The sequence below is a fragment of the Sturnira hondurensis genome, unplaced genomic scaffold (assembly GCF_014824575.4).
Source record: "Sturnira hondurensis isolate 20B ecotype Veracruz unplaced genomic scaffold, ASM1482457v3 Scaffold0015596, whole genome shotgun sequence".
Lineage (NCBI taxonomy): Eukaryota > Metazoa > Chordata > Mammalia > Chiroptera > Phyllostomidae > Sturnira > Sturnira hondurensis.
In genome coordinates, this window is record NW_028088227.1 from 17,327,995 (window position 1) to 17,338,660 (window position 10,666).

Below are 10,666 nucleotides of genomic sequence, written 5' to 3' on the forward strand. Positions count from 1 at the left end.
CACACTGATCAGAACCATGTCCTGTAGCTGTCAAGTCTGTGTGCTGTCACGGTCCCTAGGTTCCTAATCTGTCTGAGGGGTCTGAGTTCTTGGAGTGGCACACTGTGTGCGAGAGAACCCCACTCCACATCGTGGACATGCGAGGCCTCTGGAACAACTGGGAATGATTGACTTGGGGGTTCCGGGTAGGAGAGTTGGGCTTCCTGCAGGTTGTCCGGTCACTGCTGATTTAAGGTATTGAATCTAAGCCACTGAGAGAAATCACTTGGCTATTGCGAGTAGCTGCCTCCATTCAAAAGTACGTACACCACCTGCCCACAAGCACAACAGGGTCAATCCCACGTTCGTATGGGAGTTAGACGGCGTGACTGACATCAAATAAGACTATCGTTAAGGAGTACTTTTCCCCAGCCTGAATCCTGACCGATACAAGGGAATGGTAGTCATGTTCAGTGTTTCTGTGCACAGAGAGGTCCAAAAGTTTGTGTTATGTAAGATTTTGCTTTTCCAGAGGAAAGATCCTTTTTGAAGCTGATGAGCACACACTTAAGAATTTAAAAGAATAGTTTAATTTCAGAAAAGCAAAGAGGTCAATGAAGACTTAACTTTCAAGTGTCAAGAACAATTCCATCCCTCCACCCTCACCCATAATTTTTTAAGTATAAATTTTATATATTTTCTGTAGGTACTGGAGTGGATTACCACATTTGTCGTTATAGAATGTCATTTTCAGAATTAGGCAGAACCTAGTTATATGGACATGAAGACAGTCTGGTTAGTTCTAATGATATTTCCAGGTATTTTCATCCAGACTAAACAATAACTTTACTGAGCACTTACTGAGAGTAAGTGCCTCACTCTCTCCACAGCCTAGTCCCTGGCAGTTTAGAAGCATCCAGGTTCCCTGGCCTCCATCCCCAAGACCATTAGGTATTAAGATCTGGAGGTAGAACCACATGGAACTCAAAGGTAAGGGGGTCTTTCCATAAAAGCGCTCAGTGCACAAGCAAAGTGAAGCCATATTATTGTCAACCCCAAGCAGATAGTTAAGCTAAAACAATTAAGGACCTGAAAACACTGGAGTATGGGCTACTGCTATAGAACCCAAGGTGTAAGGGTTCTTGGTTTTGACCATATTGGTTCAAACATCTAAATGGGATATATCATTTAAGTTAAATTATACTCCAGATTTGCTGTTAAAAATTGATTGTTGTGGAACTTAATACTTTTGAAAATATGAATCAATATTTTTCACCTGTACTTTTAGGTGTTTTTTTTTTAAAGAAAAACACTGCCTTGTATTAATTTGGATGTATCTTCTGACATTTAAATTTAAAAAAAAATAGCAGATCCATCTCTATCTATCTAAAGATCATTAAGACATTAGGATCTGTTACTAAAAATGTTTGTTTTAAAAGGTAAACATTGGTGCTAAGGCCCTTGAAAATGACATTGAAAGAGAGAGGGACATTCTCAAAGGTACGCATTTGATGTCTCTTTCCTCGCTATTATTAGCTAATGTCAGGATGCCATACATATGAGATAGGAGATGTCTCTGCACGGGTATTGTTACCTGAGAAGGTTGGGATTTCTGTTTCTGATATTGGTGCTCAGTTGGTGATGAGCTAGATAGTACCCATTGGCCGATCCTGCCCCAGGGAGCTTGAGCACAGGGAGAAAAAGTGAAGATTAATATTTACTAATATTTTGGTTCACTACTGAATTTAACCCATAGTATGAAAATGTAGATGGTTCTGGTAAAACAAAAGAAGTGACGATTGGAATAATAAGCTGTTCTACTAACTTTGGAAGCTTGCAAAATACTCAATCTCTGGTCCTGAATTTCCTCTGGAAGGTGACGATTATAATCTTTAATGTGGGGGGCCAAACAGGATAATGGGAGCTGAGGGAGTTGGAAGCAGACCTCGGGTTCAGCACAGCTGTCTGGGCCTCGGAAGGCTGCCTGATAGAGTGTTGTAAGAAAAGAATGACTTGGCTGCTTGCTATATCACGGTACCAAGAGGGAGCAGCAAATGTTCTTAAAAAATAAAATGTACCTAGCCTTGCGGTTTGTCTTACTCACGCTCTGCTTCAAAGCTGGCTCAATACGCACAGCCTGACTTCACCAATACACAGTTCCCTCCTCTGCGTCCCAGAGAGGGGACTCCACCTGACCCCGCTTTGACTCTTTCTCTTTACTTCTCAATCCCCCGTCGCCTTCCCTCGGGATCCGACCAATCTAGCCGCAGTGGTCGTGGCACTTAATATGCAAAACTTTTAAAAAGAAAATTAATAAACATGTTCAAATCAGGCAAGTTCTTCACAGCTGCAAATCTCTCACACCTGTGGTTCACCATATTGCACCTGTCCTACACAATCAAATTATGGTGAAGAAGTTTTATACTGTTATGGACTAATATTTGTGTCCTCCCAGAATTCATGTTGAAATCCTTACCCCCAAGGTGGTGCTATTCGGCAGTGGGGCCTTCAGGAGGTGATGGATAAGATTAGTACCCTTATCAGAGCCTTTGAAAGCTCACCTGCCCCTCTGGCATGCAAGGTTATGGTGAGAAGAAAGCAAGGCAGCAGGTTCTCATCAGACATGAACCTGCTGGTGTCATAATCTCAGATGTCCCAGCCTTCAGAAAGGTGAGAAATGAATGTTCATAAGCCACCCAATCATTGGTATTTTTATAGCAGCCTGAATAGACTACGACAAATATTCCGTCTTCCTTCTGCCATTATTCCATCAAGTCTAACTGAGAAAACAAAAGACGACGTAGCAGTGAAGAAAGCACTTCCTTCAGCTACAGCTGCACCAGTGTTGCCCAGCACGTGCATCTGTATCAGCAAACCCGCTTCATCTCAGCTCCTCAGCTTCCTGCTTGATTGGCTGTGGTTTTTGTTGCATGGTTTGACTTTCATGCCTCACCCTGTCACCGGTATTGCTTCTGAGAGCACTGCCCATGCCTGCATACAAACCTCAGTCTGTTTCCTATGAGAACCTAACCTAAAATGTCTCATAAAATGATTTAAATTAAAGCAGTATGAGGAAATGGCAAAATAGCAATGGTGCAGAGCCAGCTGAGGGCAAGGTTTGGTGGGACAGGTGTTTACTGATGCCCCTGGCTCCCCACAGGGTCCAAGTGGTGCTAGGGAAGTGGTTCTGGGTGCTGGTTGGAAATGTATGGGACCGCTTTTGGTTGTCACAACATATCAGGGTGGGTAGAAACCAGAGATGCTAAGCATTTTCTGGTGTGAGGACAGTTCCGCAACGTGAAAAACTTCCGAATTCTGCATACATTCTAATGTTCCTCTGAACATTCATGGCTATGAAAAACCCATGTAACTCCTCAGCAAATGGGAAAAAAGAGGTGGGGTATGAAAAGTTTTAGGATTGCTTTTCTAGACTCAAGGAATCCCATTAAAGTACCAGGTGATGTACTCAGATCTGTTGAGAAGAAGAGACCTGGGGTTGGGGCAAGGAGGGCCCTGAGCAGGAAGAACCTGAGACATTAGGAGAAGCAGGGCCCTTGTCACCAGCAGTAGTCGCCAGTTCCAGGCCATAGACCCCTGGGCTGGGTGTCCAGGGGAACGCAAGACACCTCAGTGGAGGTCTGCAAAGCTGAAGATAGAGAACATCAGCCAGCCCACAAGAGCCCACCTCCACCAGCATGTGGACACGAAGCTTCCTCCTTGTCATACGCCCTTTGATAAGAGAGAAATAGGAGGGAAGATGTGCCTAAATCATTAAATGTACTCTTCACTGTTTAACACTGAAAGAGATATGTGATCTCTAATGTGTAGGTTTAATTTTGTTGTAATAGTGGAAAGGAGGATTTGAGGATAAGATGAGACTAATTATAGAAAATAGAAAATAATCTCCCCCCACCAAAACTGCTGAGCCAAAGAATGTAACCCTTTTCCTGGGTTGTAGGAGAATTAAGAAAATGTAATTAAAACCTTGGCTTGAACTAGAATCAGTGCTAGGAGGAGGCTCCCAGGAAACCAACTTCTCAGAGAGTGGGTCAGCATAGAGAATGCTCCGCGAAAGACACCCAGGCCGGTGGACGTCCTGTCGGTCCTGCGCTTGTGCTTTAAGAATGTTAAGTGATGTAAAAAAATATAGCATTATGTTAGAGCAAATAAGATGTTTCCTTTCACTGTTTCGTGTTTTATGATGAAAAAATAAGCACATGTCCAAATCTGTGTTGTGGTTGTGAATAGGAGAAACGAGATTTATGTGAATTTTATTCTGAATTATCATATGATATAAATACGTTTCACCATTTAATAAGATTTTTCTGTTCATATAGAGTGAGTCCCTTTTGCCGAGGACAGGGTGTGTTTCTCAGGCTTCTTTTTCTATGAATTTATAAACAGTATTAAGTGTCCATACCTCTTTGATCATGAAAAGGACACAAGGACCATCTTGAAAATGCTGTGTTCACAAGTGCCACCTAGTGGTTAAAGAATTTATTGCATTTTTTAGCTGCCAGTACTGTTTTGCTGCTGAGCCTGGTTCCAGGGACAAGGGGGGGCAAAAAAACAAAACAAGAAAACAGAAAAACTTACCCTCCGCCCCATTTTGGCCACTTCTTCAAGTTTTGTCTCCCCTCCACAAAATGCCTGCCTTGTTTTACTCTTGGTATCAGTTGTGGGGTTTGTTTCTGTGGGTTTATTTATTTTTTTGGTGTTTACCCACACACTCTATAGATGTTTCCAAAAGGGGGCTGAAGGGGGCTTACCCTGCCTGCTGGACCCAGAATCTTAGGGACAGAGTTTTGATTGTAAGATTTTATGGGAGCTTTGGACAACACGAGGCTCAATAAGCTCCTCTAGACTGAGTGGATCCAGACAAAAACCCTGACCACCCAGGTAGGATTCTCTCTCTTCTAGTATAAATAGTATTTTTGTGCAGAAAAATGGGCACTTCTTGTTGTTCCTTAGAACCTGGTCTTCAGTTCCCTGCCCAACTTTTCTTGCATCCCTGGTTTTTCCAGGAAACAACTGTCCTGAGTTTAGACTGCATCTCAGTCCCGTTGGAGACAAAATGCCAGAGAAAAGAGATGGCTTATTTTTCAGTTTCTCAGTTACCCCCATTAAATCTGAGAGAAATTGAGAGTGACATCAGCATCTTGGTGGCATAAGTTGTTTCTCTGCCCTTTATTGATTTGTAACTAGTTGGGAAACCATCACAAACCAGTGTCTCTGCACAGCACACCACCAGGACAGCTGAGAGATCAATCAGTCTATTTGTGCATCTGAAAGTGAGTGGGCAGGATGCTGGAGGAGGCTGCACGGAGCCAAGGCAGTTGTGGAGGCAGCGGCGGCAGCAGCAGCAGCTTCTCTAGCAGAGGAGTTGGGACGTGAAGGAGGTAAACGGAAGTCTGTGGAGCTGCTCAGGCTGCACCTGGCGGGAGCTGTTGCTCTTCAGCAGCACCTGGATTTACGGGGCAGGGACTCCAGGGCTGGGGGAAGGAAAAGGGAAGGAAAGAAAGCAGAAAAGTGAAGGAACATGTTTTCTGCTATCTGCCCTGGAATTTCAGCAAGAAGTCTACCCACTGACCTCATGTAAGGATCCCCCCACTGGCCGGTGGGCACACCGAAGCCCCAGGTGGGACCCTGCACCTGCCTCCCCCCCCCGTTTTTCTCTCCTGCNTCTGAAAGTGAGTGGGCAGGATGCTGGAGGAGGCTGCACGGAGCCAAGGCAGTCGTGGAGGCAGCGGCGGCAGCAGCAGCAGCTTCTCTAGCAGAGGAGTTGGGACGTGAAGGAGGTAAACGGAAGTCTGTGGGGCTGCTCAGGCTGCACCTGGCGGGAGCTGTTGCTCTTCAGCAGCACCTGGATTTACGGGGCAGGGACTCTAGGGCTGGGGGAAGGAAAAGGGAAGGAAAGAAAGCAGAAAAGTGAAGGAACATGTTTTCTGCTATCTGCCCTGGAATTTCAGCAAGAAGTCTACCCACTGACCTCATGTAAGGATCCCCCCACTGGCCGGTGGGCACACCGAAGCCCCAGGTGGGACCCTGCACCTGCCTCCCCCCCCCGTTTTTCTCTCCTGCCAGGCTTTTCGGGTGTGCTTCCATCCTTAGCAGCAAGTCAGGTCCAGTAAGAGTAACCAAAACCTTGTAAAAAACAAAAGAAATTAGAAACGGGTAACCCAGTGAACTGTCAGAATAAAAGTAAACAGCCTCCCTAAATAGAAAGGTGCTCACTTCTTCAGATGCAAAGGCAGAGGCACATTTCTCAGTGTGAAAAATCATGGTAACACAGTTGTCCAAAAAGAAAGGGACAGTTCTCTCTCCACAGACCTCAAAGACGATGAATATTGTTGATATAAGTGGTAAAGAGCACAAAATAACTTATGAGGAAATTCAATGAGTTACAAATAAACTTAGACAATTCGGTGAACTCAGTGATTAAATTAAAGAATAGAAGTACTTTACCAAAGAGGTTGAAATGATAAGGAAGAGCCAAACAAATTCTGGAGCTGAGAAACTAAATGAGATGAAGGGTACATTCGAAAGCATTGGAAAGAGAGAAGATAAGGTGAAAGAGAATAAATGATCTGGAAGTAGGAGTTTAGAAATGATTCCAGTGGAAGGGGAAGGAGAACTAAGAGTTTTAAAAAGTGAGAAAACCCTACAAGAGTTATCAGACTATTAAGAATGCCTATATAACCCTGGCTGGTGTGGCTCAGTGGATTGACCGCGAGCCTGTGAACCACACAATTGCGGTTCGATTCCCAGTCAGGGCACATGCCTGGGTTGCAGGCCAGTTCCCAGCAGGGGACTCACGAGAAGCGACCATACATTGGTTTCTCTCCTTCTCTCCTTCCCTTCCCCTCTAAAAGTAAATAAATAAAATCTTAAAAAAAAGAATGCCTATATAAATGCCCTGGCTGGTGTAGCTCAGTGGGTTGAGTGTGGCCTGTGAACCAAAATGTCCCTGGTTCAATTCCCAGTCAGAGCACACGCCTGGGTTGCAGGCCCAGTCCCCAGAGAGGGCCACATGAGAGGCAACCACACACTGATATTTCTCTCCTTCTCTTTCTCCCTCTCTTCCCTTCTCTCTAAGAATAAATTGTTTAAAAAAGAAAAAATTACATGGAAAAAAAAGAATGCCAATATGAGAATGCTGGGTATACCAGAATAAGAAAAGAGGAAAGAAGGGGTAGAGAGTTTATTTAAAGCTAATAGCTGAGAAATTCCCAAACTTAGGCGAGGAACTGGATATACAAGTCCACAAAACTAATAGAACCCCCAATTACCTCAATGCAAGGACTTCTTTTCTGAAACCCACTGTAATGAAATGGTCAAAGTCAATAATAAAGAATTTTAAAGACAGCCAAGGAAAAAAGTTGAGTGACTTATAAAGCAATCCCTACTAGGCTATCAGTGGAATTTTCAGCAGAAACTCTGTAGGTCGGGAAATAATGCAATGACATATTCAAAAGTATCGAAAGATAGAAATTGCCATCCAAAGATACTCTTTCCAGCAAAGTTATCCTTCAGATATGAAAGGAAAATGAAAGCTTTCCTAGACAAACAAAAGCTAAGGGAGTCTGCTACCACTACATCAACCTTGCAAGAAATGCCGAAAGGAGCTCTTAATGCTGAAATGGAAAGATACTAATTAATCACACACACACACACACACACACACACACACACACACACAAATAAAAGCACACAGAACTCTGACAAGGGTTATAAAGAAACATTCAGAATTAGAAAATGTAGCTCTTATTTTAGAGTGTTAAACAATTATAGTATGATAGTTAAAGGAAGAGAGTATTAAAAATAACTAGTTACTGTAATTGGTTAACCAATTCACAGTATAATAAGACATAATTTGTGACAATAAAAATATGATGTGGGAGGAGTAAAAGGGTAAAATCATTATAAGTGAGAGAACATCAGTTGTTAGAGCAGAAAAAGGGCAGCCACAAAGCAAAAAATCTGGAGCAGAGACATGAAACGAGAGAGAGAGACTGAGCAAGTCACCATGGGAAAAGCATTAATTTAAAAAGTACACTGAGAAGGAAAAAGAAACAACAGAAGTACAAAATAACAAGAAGGCAAAAGATGACAGTATTAAGTTTTTACAAAGCAATAATCACTCTAAATGTATTGAATTAAACGCCACTTCTGCATGGCTAAAGAAAACAGTATTAAGATAAAAAGAGAACCAACTGTTTGGGAAAACATATTTGCCAATGATACCTCAGACAAAGGTTTAATCTCCAAAATAATATACAAAGAACGTACACGACTCCACTCTAAGAAGACAAGCAACCCAATAAAAAAATGGGCAAAGGACTTGAGCAGACACTTCACCAAGGAGGACATACAGAGGATCCAGAGACACATGAAAAGATGCTTGTTATCACTAGCTATCAGAGAGACGCAAATTAAAACCACAATGAGATACCACTTTACACCAATCAGAATGGCCATCATAAACAAAGCAACAAACAACAAATGTTGGAGAGGTTGTGGGGAAAAGGGGACCCTAGTTCACTGTTGGTAGGATTGCAGACTGGTACAACCACTATGAAAAACAGTATGGAATTTTCTAAGAAAAGTAAAAATGAACATGACTTTTGACCCAGCAATTCCACTGTTAGGAGTATATCCTAAGAACACTGAAACACCAATCCAAAAGAACCTATGCACCCCGATGTTCATAGCAGCACAATTTACAATAGCCAAGAGTTGGAAGCAACGTAGATGCCCATTGGTAAATGAATGGATACAAAAACGATGGTACATTTACACAATGGAATTCTATGCAGCAGAAAGAAAGAAGGAGCTCCTGCCCTTTGCAACATCATGGATGGAACTGGAAAGCATTATGCTGACTGAAATAAGCCAGGTGGTGAAAGACAAATATCATATGATCTCACCTTTAACAGGAAGCTAAACAACAAAACAAACAAGCAGGCAAAATATAACCAAAGACACTGAAATACAGAGCAGGCTGCAGGGACCAGAGGGAAGAGGGGAGAGAACTTCAGGGGAAAAGGGGAAGGATTCACAGGAACAAGTATGAAGGACACATGGACAAAAACTAAGGGGGGTAGAAATGGGAGGGAGGTGGGGAGCAGTGGGGGGGGGCTGGGGTGGGAGTAAAAGACAGAAAACTGTACTTGAACAATAATTAAATTAAAAAATGCTTAAAAATAAAAAATAAACAAACGTACCAGTGCAAATGCAGAGAGTGGCTGAATGGGTTAAAAAAGAATCCTAACTATATACTGCCTACAGGAGACTCATTTCCACTCTAAACACACACATCGGCTCAAAGTAAAGGGATAAAAAATGATATCCCAAGCAAGCGGAAACCAAAAGAAAGCAAGCATAAACAGCTTTTAAAAAAAATAGCAGACAAAACACACTCTAAGCCAAATATGGTAGCAAAGATGAAGGTGACTGTCTAAAGATAAAGGGATGAATACATCGGGAAGACCTAACAACTGTAATTCTGTACACTCCCAACACCTGAGCACCAATTACATTAAGCAAATCCTGATGGAATTNTCTAAAAATAAATAAATAAATAAAATCTTTAAAAAAAAAAAAAAGAATCCTAACTATATACTGCCTACAGGAGACTCATTTCCACTCTAAACACACACATCAGCTCAAAGTAAAGGGATAAAAAATGATATTCCAAGCAAGCAGAAACCAAAAGAAAGCAAGCATAGACAGCTTTTTAAAAAAAAAATAGCAGACAAAACACACTCTAAGCCAAATATGGTAGCAAAGATGAAGGTGACTGTCTAAAGATAAAGGGATGAATACATCGGGAAGACCTAACAACTGTAATTCTGTACACTCCCAACACCTGAGCACCAATTACATTAAGCAAATCCTGATGGAATTTATGGGAAAAATAAAAACTGTACAGTAACATCAGGGCACTTCAGTACCTCACTATCCACAATGGATAGGTCATCCAGACAGAATATCCACAAGGAAACATTGGAATTCAACCTGAGCACAAAGAAACTTAGCAGACGCACATAGAACACGTCATCTGACGGCAGCAGAACCATCCTGCTGTTTTGTATGCCCAGGGGCGTGGCGGCACACAAAACGTTCTCCAGGGTAGAGCCTATGATGGGACACAGAAAACTGTAGCCAATTTAAGACTGAAGTCATACCAACTTTCTAGTAGCAATGGTATGAGACTAGAGATAAACAAGAAGAGGAAAGTGAGATGTACAAACATGTGGAAACTAACAATACTTCTGAATATCCGATGGGACAAAAAGGAATCTGGAGACAAATGAAGAAGAAAAACTTATCTCAAAACAAGTTAAAATGGAAATACAAAATATCATATGACATGTGATGCAGGTGCTATAGTCCCTTCCTCTGATTCTTTATTCTTTTTTCTAAAAATTAATATGTTGCAGTTTTTCACTGCTTTACATATTATAACTGATCAGGTAAATTCCCATCAACTTTATTTTTTGATATCTTAATTTGTCCAGTGATTTTTAGATGTTGATTGTAATCGATTAAATATATCTACATGAATTCTGGCACAATCATTAGAAAAGCACTATTCCCAAATTCCTTCAGCACCTTCTGCTACTCTTTCTTTACCAGGCCTACTCAACATGTTTACCAAATGGGCTGTGTTGTTCTTCTCGTATGT